Raw genomic sequence first — 27,131 nt, 5'->3', positions numbered from 1 at the left:
AACTACAATTTTTTTGTTGCCTCTACTGCCAAAAAAACCCATTGAGCCTTTCACAACCTCTCTCTCTCTCTCTCTCTCTCTCTCTCTCTCTCTCTCTCTCAGTTTGTTATTCTACTACTAGAGAGACCAAGTCAAGCAACCTCTCTTGCTCTAGTATCTCTCTCTCTCTCTCTCTCTCTCTCTCTCTCTCTCTCTCTCTCAGTTTGTTGTTCTACTACTAGAGAGACCAAGTCAAGCAACCTCTCTTGCTCTAGTATTAGAACAACAAGCTGAGAGAGAGAGAGAGAGAGAGAGAGAGAGAGAGAGAGAGAGAGAGAGAGAGAGAGAGAGAGAGAGAGAGAGAGAGAGAAAGGGACATGCCAAAATACAATGCAAAGCAAGAGCATGGAGAGGTATGCAAATTGAAGCCATTTGAAATGTCAAGCTCCCTTAGCTGTGGCCATGTTTTTCATCCTTGGAGCCTTAACTTTGGCCGTGTTTGTCAACCTCACATTTACTATTGGGCAGCTTGGAGTGACTTTACATGCATAGCGGTATGTGTATCCCTCCAAGCGATTGGCCACTTCATCAAGCGAACCCCCTCATGTTAAGGTCATTAAAGGGCCTTCTAATAGGCAGGTTAATGATTGTTTTGATGGGCCGTGTATCTCATGTACACCCTCCCATACACCAACCAACACGTTGCCGACTAAAGTATGGAGTAGTTTTTCGACCAACCTCGACTTGAAGTAGGGTGGTCGATTCACCTCCTAAACCAAAGAATCGCTTTTGAAATGGGACGTAGGCAGTCAAACAAGGTTTATTTACATAGGCACTCCCCACATCATGCAAGGGGGTAACTCATAATTTGAATACTTTATTGTCTAGCTCCTCATGTTCACGCGCATCAAAAATGAAATCCGTTTTGAGGTGGGGGTTCAGCCAACAACACCTCAAAGAGGTTCAGTTAGCCTCAAAGGCTTCGGTGATTCATCTTTGGGAATGGCGTACCTACTATGATTCACTCGATTAGAATCAAAACTCCTTTTAAATGGTTTCAGATTTCTTAAAAGGATAGCCATCTCATTTCTCTAGTGTCATCATGTGATTGTCTCCCTCCCCCCCTCTCGATCATGCTGCACGCATAGTAAAAAAACATTCTTTTGATATTTTCTATTGAAAATTTGAGGTTTTGTAGTTGAAACTTTTGTGCATAAAAGCGAGAGTTTTTTTATGAGAGGCTGGGTTCCTTCAAGCCCTAAATTATAAAATGCCTTTTTAAAAGAGTCGTAAGAAATTTGAAAAAAATAGTTACATGCCCTTCCAATTTGTCGGGAAAGGAAAGGGGAGTTTCTTTAAAGCCTTCAAAATCGAGGTAGAGTCACCCTTCAAATTTGAGGGCAACTAGTTTAATGGTTGTTAAGTTAGGAATGATAGCCTCCTAAAAATGCAAATATCTTTATTAATAAAGTTCATGTCTTGCCGTTTTTCATCGAATGCGAATCAAACAATCGATATTGAAAAATACTCAGCTTGGCTTCACATATAATATTTCCTATGCCTAAAACATACCTGTAAATGATAGCCGCATTTTTTTTCTTGCCGTGGATATGACCCTTGTAACTACTCTAGGGATTTTCTTGTTCATGGCACCAAATGGTCCTCACATCAACCTTCCTCTTCACAACTTCATCTTCTACTTCTTGTCATTTAGGGAAGCTATGCAAAACAATGCTTTTGATTTTCTTGCTTATAAATGAAAAATGTACATACACACAATGATAACCATGTCACAGTAGTTGGATTATGTACTCCTTGCCCAATCTTGAAAAAGATAAGGGGAGATTTGCATAGTATGTCTATTTCACTCATAGAGTACACCCTCTTGAGAGCTTAATCAGAGGACTATCAAGACCATGTGAGAAGGTTCTTTTTCTCTTTAGAAATTGAATTCCATAATTGCAAAGCAATCACAAAGACCAATGAATTGCATAAAGGAACTCATTGAAAGAAGTTATACGATTGTTCTCACTAGGATAACCCCCACTTATTTTCCAACATTTGCCATATTTTGAGAGAAAAAGGGGGGGGGGGGGGGGGGGGGGGGGGACAATCCTACAATATAAAAGAACTCCTCATATGCCTCTCAAATTGACAAAGTTTTACACAAAATTCAATACAAGTATTTCTTCAATACAAGTCCCCTATTTAGTATTCCTTTTCTCATCTTTCAATGGATTTAAAAGAATTATATGCTATAAGTTATATTAGAAAAGGCAAAGAGTTACATTTTCACAAGAGAGAGCTTGGTCAGATGAAAATGGGAGGTACAAAATGTCAAAAAAATAAGTACATAGGTTCAATAGATTTTCTTCCCAACCTAGTTCTTATTGGATTGATCGAAAGAGCATAGCCTCCTTGTAGACTTATCTTTCATTCAGATGCTATGTTGTAACAACACCTACCATTACCTTGTGCCACTTGATTTCCATTGCCAACACTTTTTAGATTACTGCCTTTAGACATAGTGTTTTTATACGTAGCATTTGTTATGAAACTTCCAAAGGGCTTCCAGATGACCTTTGAACTTTCAATGATCAAATTGACCTTGTTGTTATTGTCCTTATTTTTTCTATAGAACTCTTGATCTTTCTCCCCAACATCGTAAAATACCTTATCCAGTGCTACCCTACTGGTCCATCCTCTCACGTACTTTTGACCTGCTTCACTATACTCAACACCCTTTTTAGAATGAATACTTAAATGGAGTGAAGTATTCTTTATTGGTCAGAATTGCATTTTGTTGGCTAGATTTTGAGCTTCCTTTGAAGATCATTTGTAAAAATACCCCCATTTATTTTGAAAATACCAAAAAATGCTTCAAATTTTAACCTTCAAGTGTGCCCTTTTTTTTGGTAGGAAATATATTTTTGGCAATCCCTAATGGGGTGCAATGTTTGCATAAAAGCAAGGTTTATTGTATTTAGAAATGGAAAAACTGCATATCATGATTAGATTTGAGCTTTCCTTGAGATATATTGCATATCTCGATTAGATTTGAGCTTTTGTTGAGATAACTTGAAATAATTTTGCAAGTTTTATTGTAAATACAAAAAACCCTCATATTTTACTCAAAAATTTGGGAAAGCTGTAACTTGCAAGGCTGCTTTTTGATGGGCATTTTACCCGTTTTTGGGTATTTGGCCCATTTTTAACTTGCAAAATACTCTAATCTACAAAGGAGAGAAGAGCATAAGAGATCTTTTTGACATCATAGGAATAATCCCAAGAGACCTGAAACATCCATTTGATAGGGCTCAAATGGTTAGGACCTTCTACTCAAGAGGGAATTCAGATAACCAGTCTACCACATGGGTGATAGAAAGGTCATTATTAGTGTTAAAAAAAGTACAAACTTTCTAGATAATTAACAGTGAATAACCTTGCACTTGAAGATGTCGAGAGAAAGCTATCTTCAAAATAATTCCATTCTGCCAATAGAAGCATCAACCTTAAATCTGAATTTTATATTTGTGTCCTATGACCACGGTCCCCACATCCATCATGCTAGTGATAGCCTTTTTTGGCTATCCAAATTGCCATAGTGAGCCACCTCACACTACCAAAATCAACCAAACATTGTAGCTATCCCTACCATTTCATTGTACATAGGCGTGTGTGAGTTATGGGACTTTTACCATATCTTCTTAAAACCCTCAGCTAACTAGTCACTGGGCAAGTTGAGTCAAATAAATAAATAAAAACAAAAACAAAAATATATGATGGTCCATTTGTGTGTAAGTATTTCATTGTATATAGGGCTATATATAGGGATTTTTATTATAATTATTTTGATATTATTTAAATATTCTACCTAGGTGTGCGTTATCTGCCTATATATGCTATGTACATTGACTCACCATTACTTCCACTCCAAGGAAAAACCTCAAAAAAATACCTTTCACCATCAGTCGTTGCCTTTCACTAAATTCCTATGTCCTATAGGTATTCTTTCTTACCTTTTAAATATACATCAATAAAACCAAATGATGGACCTCCTCATTTGATTACCTATGTATTTATTTATTTATTATTATATATATATATATATATATATATATAGTAAATACTATTCTAGATTCCATGTATTTTTTATATATACTAACTTGTTTTTTTCCATCATATCTATATATTATATTTATGCATAATGCACAACCATGCATATTTTCAAACCCCTAAGAATCTATTAGGTCATGCTCACATGCAAGGAGGGGCTTACCTTTGGAGCCTTATGCAAATTCAACAAAAGGGGGGCCACTGAAGACTTTTTTGTGAGAAAATTGGTCATTTTTTTGGGATGTTTTATATCCATCTCCACTCCGAATTTGAAGTGGTAGTTTGAAGAGAAAATATGGACCAAGAGCTGAATAATCACCTCAAAATTTTTGATAATTTTTGGAGCTACCATCGATAAGAGAAGATTATTTGTATGGACCCCAATCTACCCACTTTTCTCAAAAGTAACCCATAGTCTTCTCTCACCTCCTTTCGTACTTCCACACACACACACACACCCCCACACACAACACACACTCATTTCTCTCTATTCTTCACTCAAACCTACAACTTCCATGGTTTTCTCTCACCCTCTTCACTTAGCCTCCCCTCTCACACCCGTAGCTCTCTTTTGAAGCTCTACCTACGTCCACCATCTCCATATCTCTCTTTGTTACTCCCATATTACAATTTTATCCTATCCTTTCAAGAATGCATAGAAAATCAGCAACCTAACAATACTTAATCTCTGTAAAATGGGGTTCTTTCAATGAACAAAACCCTCATTATCTTTGTGGTGATTATGGTGGTGGCGTGAAAAGAAGAAGAAGAAAAAAGGCAATCACTTTTGAAAATCTACGCACGGGTGAGTCCAAGATTCCTCAAGGACATCATGTCAAGGGTACACCCATCTCATTCACCCCTCTCTTCTCATCCTTCAAGTCATTTTACCCGTTGTAAATATATTACCAACTTTTTCTAGTGATTGCTAACACTAGCTTTACTAGCCTAATAACACAAACACCCATTAACCCAACTCTAAAAAGCACCTTCCCTCAAGACATGTACATAATATAGTAAAACTCTTTCCGTCTCTCTCTCCCTCTCTCCTTTCTTAAAACTCTACTTTCACCTTATCTACCAGTAATAATGCGCTCTCTTGAGTCCACATCCATGACTCAAGTAGATAAAGAAGGCCCGCAATGTTTTGATATTCAAAAATAATAATAATTCTAATTTATTAGCTTGTACATAAGTATTTCCAATCATCTTAATGAGTTGTCTCTAACCTATAAATAGGCCCTTCTCCTTCTTGTAAAACCATCTCCAACATCTCACATAGCAACCCAACACTCTATGCGTGAGAAGAGACTTAGGCATAGCAACCACTTTGTGAGCTTTACCTTTGGTGTTAGAGAAGATTTCAAGCTACACATTGCAAGTGAGAGAGCGTGAGTTCAAAATATCAAAACCACTATTGTATATGTTCCTCCATCATCAATAATTGAGGTTTGGTGCATCAAAGGTGTGTTTCGACGTTCACATCTTCGTCCTTCCACTTGTGCAATACGGTTTGGTGAATTCAAGGTGACGTGTATTTTAAGTTTCTATCATTTGATCTTGTTTGAGAAAGTGTTTTAGTGTGTTTTCATTGCCAATTTTGTGTCCATTGTAAGAGGGTATTGTGGTGAGAGGTCTCCCACATCCTAAGACAGTGTGAGTGTGTGTGTGTGTGTGTGTGTTGGAAATATTTAACATTCACTAAGCATTGAGTTAGCTTTGTACAAGCTCTACATAGCATCCTAACGAATCATATCCATTTGCAAGTCACAAACAAGGTATTATGCAAGTTCCATTCCTCTCTTTCTTCCCTTTGTTTTGACTCTCTCTTGCGCCATTTGGTGTGTGTTTTGTGTAAGATTTCTTGTGTGCGTTTTGTTGCACCTCCTCTTGGTCATGACAAAATCTCTCTGCATCTTAATTCGCATCCCATAACTAGGTGGTGCCCCTATCTTGTTTAGATTTGGCTGTGGGTTTGTTGTTGTGTTGTGCTTGTGGTTGCCCCAACCCCAATTGAGCAGCACGGGAGCCTTGAGTGTTGTTTAGAGGTTGCCTCTCTTGTTGTCATCCTTGGACCGCCTCAATTTTGGTGCCCCCATGGAGGACGGCTTGTGTTGGTTTTTGTGTCATAATAACTAATATCTAATTCTCATAAATGATTTTCTCATGTTAAACTGATCATTTAATATGGAAAAGTACCAGGGGAGAAAAAGCTAGAATATTGGTTAAGCTGGCAGACCGGCCACAGTAGGGATCCAAAGGAGGGAAAATAGGGATCCAAAGCGGGGGGGGGCATCTGGAAAAGAGAAATGTGCAACAATGGGCTTCAAAGACCCTAAGGTTCAACCAATTAAGACGTCCAAAATGCTAAGGTTCCAAAATTCAAAGGTTAAGTTCAATGGTCAAAACCTAGGAAAGATTGGATGCTTGTGGGAAGACTCAAAAGTCATTCCACATCCCTATCTTGGAGGGGACGAACCCTTTTAGTAGGGGATGAGAGAGAAACACACACACACACACACACACACACACACACACACACACACACACACACTCACACTCTAGCAGGCTCCCTTTACACAAAGAGAATAGGGGACACATGTCAGCTCCCTAGCCCAGTTGCCCCCAAGGTGCATTCAAATCCTATTGGATGGCCATAGAGGTGAACCAATGAGAATTAGGCTAGACTACATCTAATTTAATTCATTCAAAAACACTTGATAAAAGAAACAATAGAAATTAAGTTCTCTCGAGCGAAGGATATTAGACAGTCTCCCCAGGGTCCGATGAGCATTCAGCAGCCCAATGGCTTGCCTGATTCCTATTGGCCAAAAGACTAAGGGGTCCAATGAGAGTTTAATTGCATTAATTAAATACCTAAATATCTCACAAAAGAGGAAGAGGACACATGTCACAAGGCTATCACTTATGCTTCTTAATTATCACTGGCTAAGCTTTGCAGGGTCCAATGGGATGCCAGCATGAGTAAAATCATGAGTGGTTGACCAAGAGAGAGAGGGGGCTGATTTTGGATGGCATTATCACACACACACACTCACACAATGTCATGTGTGAAGCTAAGAAGACACTCTCTCTACTTCTCAAGATTTAATAAAAAGATCATCATCTACTCCAAGCTTGTGAGAAGGGAGGCCTACACCAACAACTCTTGGCTTTGTGGTGATGCAAATCCAACCAAGAGCCAAGCTCCAATGCATGCTCATGTCCTCTACCATGCTAATTACTAAGCTATGCTAAGATATTATGAGTGATTATGTGAGGAGATATACTTCGTTATCGTAAGAATACTCCTTCTTCCTCTCAATCTACTCTCATGCCCCGCTAGCTCTCACCGTCTTCAAAGCTGTGTGAGGTCTTGGGTCTAAGACCATTAGGTAATTGATGTTGTGTTTAATAATTGTTAGTTTGGTGCTTGAAACTTCCATCTTCATTGCACGAGCAAGTTATTGAAGGAACACAAAGTATTGTATTGTAAAATGTCTCCCTTGATAGGGGAAACCTATAATACAAAGCCTTTTGGAGGGGGGACCGGCTCCATGTAAATTTGGTCCACAATTGTTTTCAATAGCTTAATTTCTCTCTCTTTTTGAAGTATTGTTCATGCCTACCTAACTAGGTGTTATGATTTTGTTGCTCTCTCCATCGAAGCACTCTTGCTATTGTCATTAGGAATCTATTCTAATGAAATGCTCACTATGTCTATGTTATTTTTTGGTACACACAAGTTACTAGACCATTAAATGTTGCATTGGTATCACAGCACAAGGTTTCTCTTTTCTTGCTCAAGAAAGGAGGTCCTCAAGCTAACTATAAATGGTTGGTATTATTAATTGCAATTGAGTAAGTAGAATATGAATTTTTCAGCCTTGGAGTGCGCCTGCTTCGTGCAGATAACAGGGCATCACCATCGAGAGCTATGGTCTTAATAGTGGAGTCCTATGGGGATTTCCTACGGCTTAAACACTATTGAGCTATTAGAATCTTGACAGGAGCCGTTATTGTTTTGGTGGTGAAAGACCCTCTCTTCTATTCCTTGCAATTAATGATATTCAAGCCACGGGTACAGGAGCTTGAGTGCTTTTCTAAAAGGGTTAAGAGGAGTAGAAACTAGGGCTTGAAGTGCCAAAGTACACTTAAAAATATTACACCTAAAAATTGTTAGAATGGATGACAATAATAAAGAGAGTGAAATTAATATTGATAGCTTTGATTTTGCTAATGAGCAGGCTAGTAATGATGCCCCTATGCTTGTTAACTACCTTGTTTCTAGGCTTCAACAAGCCATGGGCAATCCATCCCTCCAAAGTGAAGTGCAATGATAGCTTCATGCTCATGGGATTCTCCAAACTCCGCACCATGAAGAGAGAGTACCTAGGAAGCTTCCTTGTGAGACTTCCAAAAGAGGCCTCTCTCCGATTCGAGAAGAAGAAGAGGATCCTTATTACGAAGGGCTCAAAAATCTATACTTGACAACGCATCTCCTTCCCAAAGGAGAACTCAAGAGCCCCCACCAAAAGAACGAGAAAGAAGTGAGTCTCCTGATGTCACCTCGGTGGGGATGGCTCCACAAAGATGGAAGAAAAAATTCTCTCCAACACCCCCTAAACGGAGAAGACCATCGCAGACTTCTCCACACCATAATTCAAAGAGGGATGATAGAAAACAAGAGAAGAAAAAGGCAAGAAAGAATTCACCATCTTCTTCATCCTCTTCCTCTTATGAAGAAAGTGATGGTGCAGACAAGGAGGACCAAGGGAAGAAAAAGGTTAGAAAGAGGTCACCCTCTTCTCCATCCTCCTCAAATTCTTCCTCCTCTAAAGAATTTGATGGTGCAACTTTCAAACCACCAAAAAGAAGAGGCCATAGGAAATCCTATGCCGCATGGAAGAGGTTGTCCAAGCTCAAAAAGTTTAAAGAGGGAGAAAAGAACATCTCTTTCCTTACCAATGATGGCCTTCATTCAACAATTCAATGTGGCGTTTGGAGATGAGGGCTTCAGGGAGTCCTCTAAGCTACGCCATGTAGCTATGCATTTTCAAAAGTCCGCCAGGCAATGGTGGTCTAGCCTATGGGCAAATGGTGAAGCTCCAAGAACATGGAAAGCTTTAAGAGCTTCCATCTTGAAGTAGTTTTTGTCTACCAATGCCAAAGACAAAGCACTGACCGAAGGGTGAAGCTTAAAGTTCTCTCCCTACAAATCTATTCACAAATATGTAGACAAGTTTTGGGACTTACATCTCAAAGCCACTGTCTTTAAAAAGATGGATTTTGGAGAGAAAAAACAACAATTTTGTGTGGGTCTAACTGAAGATATGGTGGAGTATATCAACTCCCAAAGGCCACGCACTATATGTGCGGTCATACACCATACCATGGTGGCTTCACAAATCAATTTCCAACAAGGGGATAAGAGAAATCTTAAGCCCACAGAGAACAAGGACCGTAACAATGAGCCTAAGGGGAAGGACAATGTCCAAAAGTCTCCTAAAGGCAATGCCAACAACAACAAAGCTAAGGAGAAGGGAGTTTATAAGGCAAAAATAAACTCTCTCTTGAAGAGCTTGAGCGTTATTGTAAATATTACCCCTGTTTCAAGTGCGGGGAACAAGGGCATGATTCTCATGCTTGTCCCCACAAGAATACACAAAACAAGCCTCCTAGAGCCACCTTGGTCGAGATCCAAGAAGAGAAAGCTCACCACAAAGGATCTCCTCTATGCCATGCTTGGGGAAAGGTAAGAGAACATGATGCTTTTATTCTCTTTGACCCTGATTCTACTCACAATTTCATATCCACAGAGTTGGCCACCAAGATAGGTATCCAAGTCTATGAGATGGGAGATGTCCTACCCGTAGATGGTGCTTTCAAGGGGCAAGAAGTTTCAATCACTCCCTTACTTGGGAAATTGAGGCTCCATGTCCAAAGCTATGTGGACAAAGAGGGCTTCTTTATCTATCCTCTTAAGCATGAGGATGTATTCCTAGGTGCACCATGGTTTGATTGCATGGATACCAATGTTAAATTCCCTGAAAGACAAATCTACTTTGGGTTTAGGGAAAAAGATATGTACATAGATGCAAAAGAGTTAGGTAACACCATACCCATTGTACATACACAAGCTTTCAATAAGTCAATAAAGAGCTCTATTTCCATGTACATGATTTTTGTTAAAGATTCTCAAAATGAACCTAATGCTTTAGCAAAAGACAATATAAACAATCATAAGGAATCAATTTTCTCAAGGGATTTTAAGCTGTTTTTATTGATGACATCCCTTGTGAACTACCTCCTAAACAAGGCAATGATGACCATGCAATTGAACTTCTTCCAGGAAGTTGATCACCTAATAAACCTCCTTATAGAGTTTCTCGAGCTCAACAAGAGGAGATTATGTGGCAAGTGCATGAGTTGGTTGAGAAGGGCATGGTTAGGCCTAGCTCATCTCCATTTTGTTCACTCGTGTTATTAGTGCAAAAGAAAGACGTCACATATCATATGTGTGTCAACTATAGAGCAGTAAATAGGAACACTATCAAAAATAGGTTTCCCATTCCACCGGTAGAAGACCTATTTGATAAGCTGAAGGGTCGACCTACTTTAGTAGGATTGACCTAAAAAGTGGCTACCATCAAATAAGGATAGTTGATCAAGACATTGTAAAGACCGTATTTTGCACTACATTTGGTCTTTATCAATACATTGTCATGCCTTTTGGCTTGACCAATGCACCAGCCACATTTAACCGCTTGATGGAGAAGCTATTTAGGCCTCACCGAACCTTTACTATAATGTTCTTTGATGATATAATCATCTACTCTAATTCACTAGACAAACACAAGAGACACCTCCAGGTAATATTTTAAGTCTTATGAGAAAATAAACTTTATATTAATTAAAGAAAAGTGAGTTTTTCTTACAAGAGATTCAGTACTTAGGTCACATTATCTCTCAAGATGGCATCCAAATGGATCCATCAAAGCTAGAGGTAATAAAAGGATGGCCTAATCCAAGGAATCTACATGAACTAAGAAGCTTTATAGGTATGTGTGCATACTATAGATGCTTCATAGAAAAGTTCTCACAAATCGCGGGACCATTACATGACCTAACAAAGAAAGCCGTTAGGTATACATGGTCTGCCAAGGAGAACAATGCTTTCGAAAAGCTTATCTCCCAACCTATGCTTACACTGCCGGATCTCTCAAAGCCATTTGAGGTCCAATGTGACGCTTGTGGTGATTGCCTTGGAGCTGTTTTGCTCCAAGAAGGGCACACCATAGTTTATGAAAGTCAAAGGCTCGACCCTGTTGAGCAAGCTCTAGGCATATATGAAAAGGAACTCCTCGCAGTTCTACATGCCTTAGACTCGTGGAAGCACTATTTATTGGGGAGTCCTTTCATTCTGTGGACAGATCACCAAAGCCTTAAGTATGTCATGACGCAGACCAAGATCTCCTACAAACAAATGAGGTGGGAAACTCTCGCTCACATTGCTGGCAAGCATAATCAAGTAGCTGATGTACTCTCAAGACAGCCGAGTGTGAATGCGGTTTCCATAGAAACTCGCAATGATCTATCTTCTATGATAGATGAGTACGCTATTAATCCCAATTTTAGAGATGTGATTTCAACCCTCACACTAGGGAAGAAAGAGGAACCATTTACTTTACAAGATTTTTATCTTCTCTATAGCAATAGACTATGCGGTACTAACTCACTACGTGAGAAAGTATTGTATGAATCTCATGCTCCTCCTTATGCGGGGCAAAGAGGGATTCGGTCTACCCTAAAAGGGATTGAAACATATTTCTATTGGCCTGCCATGAAAGGAAACATACAAGAGTATGTTTCTAAATGTGTGATATGCCAAAAGACGAAGTCTGATAGAGGAAAGCAACCTGGATTGCTTCAACCTTTGCAATTCCTAATTCACAATGGGAGAGCATATCCATGGATTTTATCTTTGGATTTTCCAAGTCTATCCATGGGAATACGGGAATATGGGGCGATAGTAGACAGGTTCAGCAAACAAGCTCATTTTATACCTGTCAAAAAGACTATCAAACCCCATCAAATGGGAACCCTCTTCATATCAAAAAATTTCAAGTACCATGCCTCGCCAATGTCCATAGAGATCCTAGAATAACCAGTAACTTTTGGAATGGTCTCTTTGAGAATTTAGGGACAAGGCTAAACTTCTCTTTGGCCTATCACCCGCAAGTGGATGGCCAAAGTGAAATAGCTAACCTAATGATTCTTGATCTACTAAAGCCTATGTAACAGAAGTAGATCAAAGGTCCCAATGGGAGAAATAATTACCCTTGTGGAGTATGCCTACAATAATATTGTACATACTTCCACGGGAAAAGCACGTTTTGAGGTAATTGAGGGGAGATCCAAAAGTCCCCTGCTACTTAAGGTGCACGGGAAGATCTTCGCTATGAGTATAGCCGAGACCTATAAGAATCTTTCCAAAAGATTAAGGGTGCTATCTCTATCTCACAGTAGCAAAGGAAAAAGGCTGCTTCTGATAAGCATAGAGGAGCCCAAGCCTTTAAAGAAAATGATTGGGACTTGCTTAAATTTCCTAAGGCTTGATTAAGGCACACGACGGGCAAGACTCCTACGGGACACCAAAATGCTAAGTTAGCAAAAAGGTATTATGGTCCCTTCTAGATTCTTAGACCAATCAATGAGATGGACTATCAACTCAAGTTTCCCTGTCATTGGCTCATACAACAATGCTTTTCATGTGAGCCTACTAAAGCCTTACAAAGGAGATCCACCTCAAGAACCAGCTATTGAAGACCCACCGGAGATCGAGGACCAAGAAAAGGTGCTGCAACCCGAGTCCATTCTCCAACATGAAGATAAGGTATTGAGAGGTGGTAAGATTATTCGACGGTATCTTATTAAGTCTAAGAACTATCCATTTGAAGATGCTAGATGGATGCAAGGCATACAATTAAAGGATAACCTAAACCTTGTCAATGCTTACAATGCTTCCCTAGAGTAAGAAAATGTACAAATGTTTAAAATGACCAAAGTTTTTGTCTTATAAGACTTTCTTTTTCTTTATTGCACACAAATTCTAAGTAGTATGCATGCTTAGGATCAAGTTTGCGGAGACGACGTCTTCCAAACACCAAGTAGAGCTTGTCACTCTACTATGGAAGATTGATACGACTAATGCATAGACATGCTTGCGGAAGCATACGCTCTCAAGTGAAAAATGGATTAGTCATCCATTCTAAAACGATGTCATAGGGTAAGATAGAGATCCTCTACCCGCTACAAAAAGGACTAATGAATAGGCTTTATCTTCTCTACTCCATAGTCGAGGACAACTATGATTTCAAGAGAGAGGTAATGTCATAGTAACTAATATCTAATTTTCCTAAATGATATTCTCATGTTACACTGATCATTTAATATGGGAAAGTACCAGGGGAGAAAAAGCTAGAATATTGGTTAAGGTGGAAGACCAGCCACAGTAGGGATCCAAAGGAGGGAAAATAGGGATTGAAAGGGGGGGGGGGGACATCTGGAAAAGAGAAATGTGCAACAATGGGCTTCAAAGACCCTAAGGTTCCACCAATTAAGACATCCAAAATGCTAAGGTTCCAAAATTCAAAGGTTAAGTTCGATGGTCAAAACCTAGGAAAGATTGGATGCTTGTGGGAAGACTTAAAAGTCTTTCCACATCCCTATCTTGGAGGGGGAAATCCCTTTTAGTAGGGGATGAGAGAGAAACACACACACACACACACACACACACACTCTAGCAGGCTCCCTTTACACAAAGAGAATAGTGGACACATGTCAGCTCCCTAGCCCAGTTGCCCCCAAGGTGCATTCAAATCCTATTGGATGGCCATAGAGGTGAACCAATGAGAATTAGGCTAGAGTACATCTAATTTAGTTCATCCAAAAACACTTGATAACAGAAGCAATAGAAACTAAGCTCTCTGGAAAACTTTTGGACAGTCTTCCGAGGGGTCCAATGAGCATTTAGCAGCCTAATGGCTTGCTTGATTCCTATTGGCCAAAAAACTAAGGGGTCGATTGAGAGTTTAATTGCATTAATTAAATACCTAAAGCTTTCACAAAAGGGGAAAGGGGGACACATGTCACAAGGATATCACTAATGCTTCTCAATTATCATTGGCTAAGCTTTGCAAGGTCCAATGGGATGCCAACATGAGTAAAAATCATGAGGGGTCGACCAAGCGAGAGAGGGGGCTGATTTTGGAAGGCATTATCACTCACAGACTCACACAATCTCATGTGTGAAGCTAAGAAGACTCTCTTTCTCCTTCTCAAGCTTTAATGGAAAGCTTGAGAAGACTCTCTTTCTCCTTCTCAAGCTTTAATGGAAAGCTCATCATCTACTCCAAGCTTGTGAGGAGGGAGGCCTACACCAACAACTCTTGACTTTGTGATGCAAATCCAACCAAGAGCCAAGCTCCAATGCATGCTCATATCCTCTAGCATGCTAAGCTATGCTAAGATATTATGAGTGATTATGTGAGGAGACATACTTCTTTCTCGTAAGAATACTCCTTCTTCCTCTCGATCTACTCTCATACCCCGCTAGATGTCACCATATTTGAAGGTGTGAGGTCTTGGGTCTGAGACCGTGAGGGAATTAATGTGGTGTTTTACAATGTGAATTGATGCTTGAAGCTTCCATCTTCATTGCGCCAGCAAGTTATTGAAGGAACAGAAAGTATTGTATTGTAAAATGTCTCCCTTGATGGGAGAAACCTATAATACAAAGCCTTTTGGAGGGGGGACCGACTCCATGTAAATCCGATCCTCAACTGTTGCCAATAGTTTAATTTGTCTCTCTTTTTGAAGTAATGTTTATGCCTATCTAACTAGGTTTTATGATTTTGTTTCTGTCTCCATCCAAGCAGTCTTGCTATGCTCATTAGGAATCTATTCTAATGAAATGCTCACTATGTCTATGTTATTTTGTGCTACACACAAGTTACTAGACCATTAAATGTTACATTTTATGTAGATTCAACCTTCAGAATAGTAAAGTAGTTACTAGACCATTAAATGTTACATTTTATGTAGATTCAACCTTCAGAATAGTCAAGTAATTTGCATGAATAACGGAAATTTGTATGACCCGTTTGTTCCCATTGCAAGGAAAAAGGTGCATATCATTGTAAGCACAAAATTACAATTTCAACGAGTAATTTGTAGAGTTTTGGGCCCTCTTAGGTTGGCCAAGATAAACGCTTGAGTAAATCCTTTTATTTTACCTCTCAAAAGATACGACGTTAGTTTGGACGTCTACATTTTTGTTTTGTTTTAAGCATTAGGTCATGCATACACCATGGATAATGGCCCATAAATAGAGGTTTTTTCCTTTCATTTCACTCTACACATTAAAATAAACGTTGCAATTAGTAGAATATACGTTTCAGCAACGTATGGTGTTCATGTTTGGTGCCCAAAGAGTAGGAGAAATTATTGCATCACCAAACCTTGTCATCATGCCTCTTGTTGACTATTATAGGTCATTTGATGTGCATATTTTTATTTTGTGGTAGAATAGATTGCAACTTAGAAAACATTATTGTGTAAATCTTTATAAAAAAAAAAGTGTTGTCACTTTGAAATTGATTCCAGTGGAGACCCAACGTCAAATGTCAGGATATCCTCTCTTTTTTGGAGAGCCTGGTGAGGATGCCGAGCTATTTCTAGAAAATTTCAAAATGGCTTGCCGCATAAAGAGAGTGATAGCCGATGATGAATGCTTAGAAATATTGAGGTAGTTCTGAGGAAGGATGCTAGTACTTGGTTTGACTCTCTATCTCAAGAGGTTAAGGGAAACCATAACGAAGTCGTTGATCATTTCAAGTGATACTTCTTTGAGCCCAAAAACACTCAAAAGCTATAGCAAGATATTGTTTCTCACAAGCAAAAAGACTTAGATGACTACTACATGTACAAACAGGAGTTTCTACATCTTTGGGCTGTATGGGTGAGAAATGTTGCTAACCCTGGTGATGATGCAGAGTTCCTAAAGAAGGAGAGGTTCATAGCTGGTCTCTTTCCCACACTCAAAATAAAAGTTGAGGTGGGTGCACCTTCCATCTTTGATGCAACTGAAACTAGGTCTGTTGAGAAGTATAGAAAACTCAAGTGCCTAAAAGGAGAGGTTCCAACAGAGGGTCCTAGACCCAAATGAAAATTGTCAGCATCAACATCTAGAGAGATTCTTGAGGTAACAACTAAGGTGATTAAAAAGTTAAATGAATCCTTAAGAATCTTGTCAATTCATCTTGCACAAGCTTTAGGTTCCAAGGGACAAACAAAGAAAGCAAAGGAGTGAGAGCCACAACCTAGGTGACTTTTGCAATGTTGGAATTGCAAAAATTCTGGACATGGGATGTATAATTGTCCTTGGCCCAATGGGGAGCCAGGGAGAACTAACTTGAATTATCTAGTGATGAATGCAAGTGAAGGAACTAGTCAACAACCACGGCTTCTACAAAGGCCAAATGGAGCAAGACCACCTCCACAAGGAATAGAAGGGGTTCCACCTTTGTTAGATCCAAATGTGCATGTGGTAGAGGTGACAAATTCAAATGAGGTTGACATGGAAGCTAATGGCATTAAGTGTGGCCATGGAAAAGGTAAGGAGAAAGAAGGAGTCACATCACAAAGTGATCATGGATGAGAAAAGAAGGCAAAGGAGACCAAAGAAGCCAAGAGGACTCGACGTCGTATCAACCCCCTCTTGGACATGATATGGCTCTATACAACCTGTTGGAAGACATGAGAGGTAAGGGTCCTGATATCTCATGGCCTCAATTTCTTGCATTATGTCCACAAGTTAGGAGGGATTTAACAAAATAATTAGCACTAGGAGAAAGGTAAAAGAGAGTGTTCCTGTTGTAAAAATTGCACAAGCTGAAATAAATGAGGACATTACACCGATGATAGACTGTTACATCAAAGGAAGGTTAGTTATAAAAGGTCTAGTGGATGGGGGTGCACAGATTTGCATCATAATAGAGGGACTCATGTAGAGACTAGGCATGCACATCCATAAGACACCTAAAATCAAAGTAAAAATGGCAAACAATAGCAAGGCTAGGTGTGTAGGCATTTGTAAAAATGTTTTTGTGGAGGCCTTTGGCATTAAGAAGGCAGTGGATTTTTATGTTATTTTGACCAATGGAAATGGCTATCCATTTATCCTTGGAAGACCATGGCTAATGAAAATGTGAGCTTTGCAAGATTGAAAAAGTGGAAAGTTAATTTGCAGGAATGACAACCGTAAGAAATTTTTCTTTGACATGAAGGAGCAACACCAAGAGGAGCTCCATGAAGAATCATCACAAAATGAGACGGAGGAAGGCTGGACCGATAGCACTTCAAAAGAAGAAAGTAGCGGTACCTTTACTAAAGAGGAGTCTTCCATTAAAGTCATGGGGGTGAGGTTTAATTCAAACAACCAAAAGACCTCTTGTCAAGGTTTGGAGGAGGTAGGTTCCCAAGAGAACCAAAATGTGGAAGATGAAGGAATGTTAGAAGGTATGTTGTCTACAACACTTACAAAGGATGAAAGACAGGAGTTCAAAGGTGTATTAAGGAAATTTCCTAGGCTTTTTGCTTAAGACTACATCGACGTGCGTGGAGTAGATGATGTTCAACACAAGATCAAACTAAATCCAGAGGCCACACATAAGGCTCAAAATCTATGAAGGCTAGGAGTCATCAAGGAGCAGGCTTTAATCAAGGAGGTAAGAAATCTTCTAGCAGCAGGTTTCATTTATCCAATGGAGAATTCAGAGTGGGTCTCTCCCGTTGTTGTCACTCCTAAGAAGAATGGCAAGTGAAGGGTGTGTGTGGATTACCGTGCACTAAATGAGGCAACAAAAAGAGATCACTTTTCCCTCCCATTCAAGATGAAATACTAAATGAGGTAGCTGGCTACTCAGGTTACTTTCAAATAGGTATCACATTGGAGGATCAGTTGAAAACAACCTTCATGACTCCTTGGGGTTGTTATGCTTTTAGAGTCATGCCGTTTGGCCTGACAAATTCTCCTGCAACTTTCCAACGCTTCATGAACATGGTGTTTCAAGCATTTTTTGGAAATTCCATTAGGGTTTTTATTGATGGCTTTTGCATTTATAGTTCAAAATCATTGCACCTACAGAGAGTAGAAGAAGGTTTGAAGGAATTGTACGACATGGGAGGTCAACTCAACCCCGACAAGTACGACATAGGTGAGGATGAAATGATCTTACAAAAGCATCGAGGTGGATCCTTCAAAGGCTTCATTCACTTAGCCTTGAAGTTACTTCACCCTTTGCAAAAGTTGACACAACAAGTAGAATATGCATGGTCTGATGAGCTTGAAGAGTACTTTTGTAACATTAAAGTCATTTTGTCAGAGCTACCGACACTCATGCCTCCTTGTTGGGAATACGCATTCTTTGTTAGCTCTAGTGTTGGGAAGGAAACAGTTGGTGCAATTTTATTACAACAAGATCCCCACAGTACTAATATGCGACCCATCTACTTTGCTAGTAGGGTCATGAATGCTTTGGAGAGAGTCTACACGGAGGTAGAACTCATGATTCTTTCTCTCATGTTTGCTGTGAGGAGGTTTAGATCCTACATGCTACCAAAACCTTTTGTAACTCTCACTGCAGAAAATTTGTTCCCTTGGGTGTCATCTCAAATGAATCTTATACTAGGATCTTAAAGTGGATTATGGAGTTTCAAGAGTTCCAATACTCTTTCAAGGCAGAAGATAGTGTGTGTGCACAATTGGCAGGGATTCTCACTTATAGGGTACATGAGAAGGAGATTAAGGTGCCTGAAGTAAAGACCCTACTATTGCCACCACCAAAAAGTATTCGTAATGCTTTTACCTTGTTCTTTGATGGAGTTTTTTGACGAGTCACAGGAAAAGTAGGGGGAGGTCTAGTGTTGCTCAACCCAAGTGGAGAGGTGGTCATGAAAGAGAAGGTTACTCTACCAAGTTCAACTAGCAACAATGAAGCAGAGTATGACATAATACTTCATGGTTTGAAAATGTGCATTAGTCAAGGTATAGAACGTCTCATGGTAAAGGGGGTGCACTTCTCATTGTGAAGCAAATCTTAGGCATTTGGGCATGCAAGAATGAAAGCCTAAGGACAAAGGTTCATGTCATCCGTAGGTTGTTTAATCAATTTGAAGAAGTGCAATTGTATCATATTCCTAGGAAACAGAATGAAGATGCCAATTTACTTGCACAACAAGTAGTTACATGTGTTGAGAAAGAAGTGCAAGTCATCATGGTGGCAACAACTGTCAAGAAACCAAGATACCAGGGATTGGAGTCATTGGATCCCATTATTGGCACTACACTTTGGAGGGTGAGTTTCCACAAGACTTCACAAAATCTCAGAAGAGGAGACTCATGAAGAAGGCAAGTTTCTATCTCTTCCTAGAAGGCTCCCTCTATCAAAGAGGGAAGGATCAAGTGTGCAAAAGAGTACCAATTATCGAGGAAATACCAACCATTCTAAAAGGTTTGCATGAAGAGGCATGTGGTGGTCATTTTGCCCAAGAGTTAACCGTGAAGAATATTTTGCTTGCAGGGTATGTTTGGCCAAGCCTTCATGTGGATGTTCAACATTGGTGTAAAAGTTATCACAATTGTCAGATAAATGGAAATAGAAGATTGGTACATGGTCCAAGGAAGATTGTGCTAGCAAATGGATCCTTTGAAAAGTAGGACATTGATACTATGGGTCCTTTGCCTAGGACAAAAAATGGTAAACTCTAGATCTAGTGGCTGTAGACTATATGATAGATGGGTGGAAGCACAAAGTGTGGCAAGTGAGCAAATTTGTTTACACTCATATTTGTTGTAGATTTAGCACACCTTTGGATATTGTCTCTGATAATGGTCCAGGGTTTAGAAAGGGCTTGCTCATAGAGTTCTGTGAAGAACTTCACATTCTACATCGTCACAGTACACCCTACTATCCCAAATCAAATGGTTTGGTAGAAAAATCTAATGGTGTCATTGCAGGCATCATAAAAAAGATGGTGAAAAATAAAACAAATTTTTGGGATGACTTCTTGGATGGTGCCTTGTGGGCATATCGAACGACATATAGGGAAGACACAGAGTTCACGCCATTTCACTTGGTTTATGGCCAAGAGGCTTTGCAGCCTATCGAGCTCAACATCCCAATGATACGGCTTCATGGTGGCAGAGGTGCACAAGATGATCAAGAGGTATGGACGGATCAACTTCTTACATTAGTGGAGCTTGAGTGGAAAAGAGAAGCATCTTACGAGTGCTACAAGAAGAAAGCTATACAAGCAAAAGAAAAACTCGACAAGAAACTGAAGGACAAAGGCATCAAGGAAGAAGATCTTGTGCTAAGGTATGACAATTGACTTGATAATAGTTTTGATGCCAAGTTTGAAACTAGATGGCAGGGGCAATACATAGTCAAGAAGACTTTCAATTCAAGTTACTATCAGCTAATGGACTTGAATTATAAAGAGCACTCCAGGAAAATAAACGGGTATCATCTGAAGCCCTATTTGAGTTGCCTTCTACCAAAGGATCTACCAAAGATCTGTCAAGAGGAAGCTTTCTCATGTAAGTTTTGTTGCATGAAGCATGAGTGTAACTTGAGCCAAAATGCAACGGGGCCAAACGATTCAAAATCTTGTCAAGGACTCAGAAGCACTCTCTATGGAAAAGATGCTTTATGATGGTACATGAATATACCATCATCCTGGGGGAGGTCTAATGATAGACGTTTTTGGCTATCCAAATTGCCAAAGTGAGCTACCTCACCCTACCAAAATCACCCAAACACTGTGGCTATCCGTACCATTTCATTGTACATAGGCGTGTGTGAGTTAGGGGACTTTCCCCATATCTTCTTAAAACCCTCAACTAACTAGTCACTGGGCTAGTTGAGTCAAAAAATATATATATATATATATAAATATATATATATATATTATGGTCCATTTTTGTGTAAATAGTTCATTGTATATAGAGCATAAATTTAGAGATTTTTTATTATAATTATTTTGGTATTTATTTAAATATTCTACCTAGGTGTGCGTTATTTGTCTATGTATGCTATGTACATTGACTCACAATTACCACAATTTTCTTACCATTTTGCATACTCTTTATTCCATATAGAAATATTTTTATGCAATCTTCTCTTATTTTTGGTGTGAATCCACTCCAAGGAAAAACCTCAAAAAATACCTTTCATTATCAGTCTGTAAGGTTTCCACTTTCTGAAACCTTAAAGGTTGTATAAAGCTTAATCAAACTGATATGATTATTGAAAAAGCAATGTAGAATTGTCCGACCATGGCAAATATTGGTATTTTTGGAATCTTAAGCACGGCAAACCCCGGGCTAGAAATTTTCAAAATTGAATTCCGATAAAAACTGGCATAGTTATGACCCCTGGAAGTTTACACTGTGAATTGAGTAAAATAGGTAAAATTGAAGGGTTGCAGTAATCATTTAAGCATAGACTTTATTAAAGTCCTCCTAGATATTTACAAGATATTTAACAATTAAGCAAAAATAGGTCAAAATATAGTATAATTGATATTTTAAAAGCTGGCAGGTAATGGGAGGGTCATCACTGACCTGCCAGGGACTCATTTAGCAGCAGGGGTCGTTTTTTGACTTGTAGGGGGCCGCTTGAATTGCAAGCAACTGCTTTTTTAAGCCTGTGAGAGCTTAAGAGTGCCAGAAAACTATAAATAAAACCCCTAGCTTCACATTTTACACAGACTGGGAGCCTTGATACTCTCTCTCTCTCATCTAGAGAGGACACTACGTAGAAATCATTAGAGATTAATCTCTAATTGATTAACCTAAACGGTAATTAGTCTAATCTTTCTTAATTAGCAAGGTTAGATTAAGATATTTGTTAATAAATCAAAGATTAGGCATATGTATGCTCCTCAAACCTCTCTTAATTAATTAATCTCTGCTGATTATTAGAATTAAGCTTAGTAATACTAAGCTAATTAATTATCCTATTATAATAGGACTGAAATTAGCCAAATTAACCATGAATTAATGGTAAATATATTAATTAAAATTAGATTAAGTTGAAGTAATTATCAGAGATGCATTAGACAGTTATTAATCTAGAAAAATTATCCTATAATTTTTTGAGAAGTTTTCCTAATTAATTAGACATAATTACTCTGTTTTTTGAGCAATTTTAATAAGAAAAATTAGTAAATGGATTTCATTTGTTGTGATATATTTATCAATAGTTAATTAGGTATTCAAGAACCCATGATAATTAGGAGAAGCTCAGAAAAATAATCTAGCTAATTAATTTAGCAGAAATACTGTGTCTTCTGAGTAATTTAAATAGGAGAAATTAGTAAATGGATTTCAAATGTTCTGATATATTTATCAGTAGTGAATTAGGTGTTATAGAACCCGTGATAATTAGGAGAAGCTCAGAAAATTAATCTAGATTATTAATTTAGCAGAAATACTCTGTTTTTTGAGTAACTTAAATAGGGAAAATTAGTAAATGGATTTCAAATGTTGTGATATATTTTTTAGTAGTTAATTTTGTGTTAAACAACCCGTGATAATTAAGAGAAGCTCAGAAAATTAATCTTGCTAATTAATTTAGCAGAAATACTCTATTTTGTGAGTAATTTAAATATGGAAAATTATTAAATGGATTTCAAATGTTATGATATATTTACTAGTAGTTAATTAGGTGTTCAAAAACCTGTGATAATTAAGAGAAGCTCAGAAAATTAATCTAGCTAATTAAGTTAGCAAAAATACTCTGTTTTGTGAGTAATTTAAATAGGAGAAATTAGTAAATGGATTTCAAATGTTATGATATATTTATCAGTAGTTAATTAGGTGTTCAAGAACCCGTGATAATTAGGGGAAGCTCAGAAAGTTAATCTAGATAATTATGTTAGTAGGAAAATTTTGATTTTTAGACAATTTAAATATGGAAAATTAGTAAATTGATTTCAATTGCTGTGATATATTTATCAGTAGTTAATTTGGTGTTAAGGAACCCGTGATAATTAGGAGAAGCTCAGATAAGTAGTTTAACTAATTATCTTAGTGGAATTACGCTATTTTTAGTGGTAAATTAAAGAGGAAAATTATTAAATCATACACTATAATTACATGCTATTTATTAGAGATGTATTGTGCCAAGGTTAGAAAAGTAGTATAGATATTTATCTAAGTCAAATTACTCTATTTTTAGCTAAAAACTAAAGAGGGAAATTAGTAAATTATGCTATATGATTACATGCTATTTATCAGAGATATATTATAGGGTAAAGAGGCCGTGATAATTATGCCAAGGTTAGAAAAGTAGTATAGATATTTATCTAAGTCAAATTACTCTATTTTTAGCTAAAAACTAAAGAGGGAAATTAGTAAATCATGCTATATGATTACATGCTATTTTTCAGATATATATATATATAGGGTAAAGAGGCCGTAATAATTATGTCAAGGTTAGAAAAGTAGTATAGATATTTGTCTAAGTCAAATTACACTAATTTTAGCTAAAAATTGAAGATAGAAATTATATAATTATGTTATAAAAAAATAAGATAATTACCAGAGGTAAAAAATATCCTTATCCACTTGTGGTAATTATACCATAGTTTATTGGTGAGGTTAGAAAATTATAATTGACCAAAAGTCCTATTTTTAGCGAATGATTAATTAAAATAAATAGACTTTGTGGTCAAAAGTTTTTAGGAAAATTATAGTAAGTGTAAACCTATGATATCAAGTTAAGGAAATGAAATCTTTAAGAGAAATTAATTACAATAAATATTAAGCCCAAAATAAGTAGATTATTAGCTTAAAAGTTGATGGGAAAATTAGGAAAAAGATATAGAAAATTATAAGAAAGTTAGGAGAGCTTAGAAAACCCTTAGGGAAGCGGTGAAAAAAGTTATCATGCCTATATAGACAAATAAAAAATTACTAGGTCAAGAATTTATCAATTAAGACTATAAATTTAACCTTGGATGGGTTACGATTGAATACAAAGGTTAAGTTTAGATTTTGAACTATTTACCTAATGATTAGATGACATTTTTATAAGGATAAAAAGTTATGATACCAAAAAGAACCCGAGCAAATCCTACATCTGATGATGAGGACGTAGCTTCAAAACGAACTAGAGCGTCGCACGACGACGAAGCCAGGCCTAGTAGTAGGCCTACAGAGGAAAGTCTTCAGGCGCCAGCGCAGCAGCAGATGGCCAATCAATCCCAGGTGGGTGTCCCATTGTTCAATTAAATCTGATAATAGGTAAGAAGGATAAACTGATTGAAAACGGAAGGTAACTTCCAACGTGCATTTGTTTATAATATAGGAAAGAATTTTTTGGGTTAAAACTGGTTGAATTAGGAAAGATATGTTTGATCATCCTTAAGACAGCTTGTCTCAAGACACCTCCGACTCCTTGATATAAATTGATGATAATGATTGGCTTTCTAGCCACGGTTAAGTCGGTTACCCCCACGAACGATGAGTTTCTACTCCGTGTCATGTCTTGATGTTTCTACATAAGTTAGGATACCGTTTTTATCCTAGGGGAGCCGCCCGGTTGTATGGGCAACTGGTTTGGTGTATGGGCACCCGGAACCTTGGGTGGGGGTTTATCCACTCCGGATTTGAATAAGGAATGGGTGTCGTTTTTCACCCTTAGGTGGTCTTGAGACAAGAAGAGTACTGGTCATGGTTATTATGGATAATGTTTTGATTGACAGTACCCTGTCTTAAGTTTAAAGATGTCTGTTTTCTAAAAGAATGCTTTCAATACTGTCTTCAAGGAATTACCGTGATGAAACGTTAAAAGAAACCATTAATTTTAAATGTTAAAACAATGTGATAGTAAGATAAATGAATTGTGTGAGTGCGGGGTGGTAAGTGGGGATTGACTAAGGTTGTCAATCATGGACGGGTGGACATGATTAGTTAGGTAACTATCCATTCCCGCGCACTAAAACGTTTTAGAAACTTCTCACTTGGAAGAGGAATCCACCAACGACTGTGCCCTCACATATGTTAGAGAAAAAAGCGTTGGCTAAGGAAACCTGGCTAAGGAAACCATAATCTGAATAATGAAGTTATAGGGCCGGAATAAGAATTTGTTTATAGGCCGTATTGAATACGTTGTCCCGTTTTCGTTGCGAGACAGGACTAGGTCTTCTTCTAAGGCTATAGACCCAAGCCATTGTCAATGGCAAAGGTTTATTCCTTGGATTTTTCTTGTCTAGAGACTCCGATTTTTATAAGACCTAGAGACCTGTCAAGGATCCCATCCCGATCTTGGTGTAGGCGGGTAGGGGACCTTACACAGTCGTTTCCTTTCACTGAATTCCTATTTCCTACAGGTATTCTTTCTTACCTCTTGTCAATAAATATACATCAATAAAACCAAATGAGGGCCCTCCTCATTTGATTATCTATATTTTTATATATTTATTATATATATATATATAGCGAATACTATTCTAGATTCCATGTATTGTTTATATATACTAGCTTGTTTTTTTCCATCATATCCATATACTATATTTATGCATTTTAGGTCATGCTCTCATGCAAGCAGGGGCTTACCTTTGGAGCCTTATGCAAATTCAACAAAAGGGGGTCCACTGAAGACTTTTTTGTGAGAAAATTGGCTATTTTTTTGGGATTCTTATATCCTTCTCCACTCCGAATTTGAAGTGGTACTTTGAAGAGAAAATGTGGACCAAGAGCTGAATAATCACCTCAAACTTTTTGATAACTTTTGGAGCTACCACTGGTGAGATAGAATTTTTTGTGTTGACCCCAGTAGTCTGCCCACTTTTCTCACAAAGTAACCTATAGTCTTCTCTCACCTCCTTTCCTACTTCCACACACACACACACACATACACACACACACACACACACACACACACATATTTCTCTCTATTCCTCACTCAAACTTAAAACTTCCATGTTTTTCTCTCACCCTCTTCACCATTAGCCTCCCCTCTCACACCCGTAGCTCTCTTTTGAAGCTCTACCTACATCCACCATCTCCATATCTCTCTCTATTACTCCCCTATTACAATTTTATTCTACCCTTTCAAGAATGCATAGAAAATAAGCAATCTAACCATACTTAATCTCTGTAAAATGGGGTTTTTCAATCAAAAAAACCCTCGTTATCTTTGTGGTGATTCAACTATGGCGACGGCATGAAAAGAAGAAGAAAAAGAACGGCGGTCACTTTTGACAATCTACGCACGAGTGAGTCCAAGATTCCTCAAGGATTCACCATCTCAAGGGTACACCCATCTCATTCACCCCTCTTTTCTCATCCTTCAAGTTATTTTACCTATTGTAAATATATTACTAACTTTTTCTAATGATTACTAACACTAACTACTAACCTAATAACACAAATACCCATTAACCCAACTCTAAAAAGCACATTCCCTCAAGACATGTACATATAGTAAAAACTCTTTTTGTCTCTCTCTCCCTCTCTCCTTTCTTAAAACTCTACTTTCACCTTCTCTACCAAAAATAATACGCTCTATTGAGCCCACATCCATGACTCAAGCAGACAAAGAAGGCCCGCAAAGTTTTGATATTCAGAAAAAATCGTAATTTTGATTTGTTAGCTTGTAAATAAAGATTTCCAATAATCTTTATGAGGGGTCTCCAACCTATAAATAGGCCCCTCTCCTTCTTGTAAAACCATCTTCAACATCCCACATAGCACCCCAACACTCTATGCGTGAGGAAAGACTTAGGCATAGCAACCACTTTGTGAGTCTCACCTTTGGTGTGAGAGAAGCTTTCAAGCTACACATTGCAAGTGAGAGAGCGTGATTTCAAAATATCAAAACCACTATTCTATATGTTCCTCCATCATCAATAATTGAGGTTTGGTGCATCAAAGACTTGATTCGACGTTCAAATCTTTGTCC

Source organism: Adiantum capillus-veneris, chromosome 24, assembly GCF_014529385.1.
Source record: "Adiantum capillus-veneris isolate H3 chromosome 24, ASM1452938v2, whole genome shotgun sequence".
NCBI classification, from domain to species: domain Eukaryota; kingdom Viridiplantae; phylum Streptophyta; class Polypodiopsida; order Polypodiales; family Pteridaceae; genus Adiantum; species Adiantum capillus-veneris.
Note: the sequence above shows the minus strand (reverse complement) of the source record.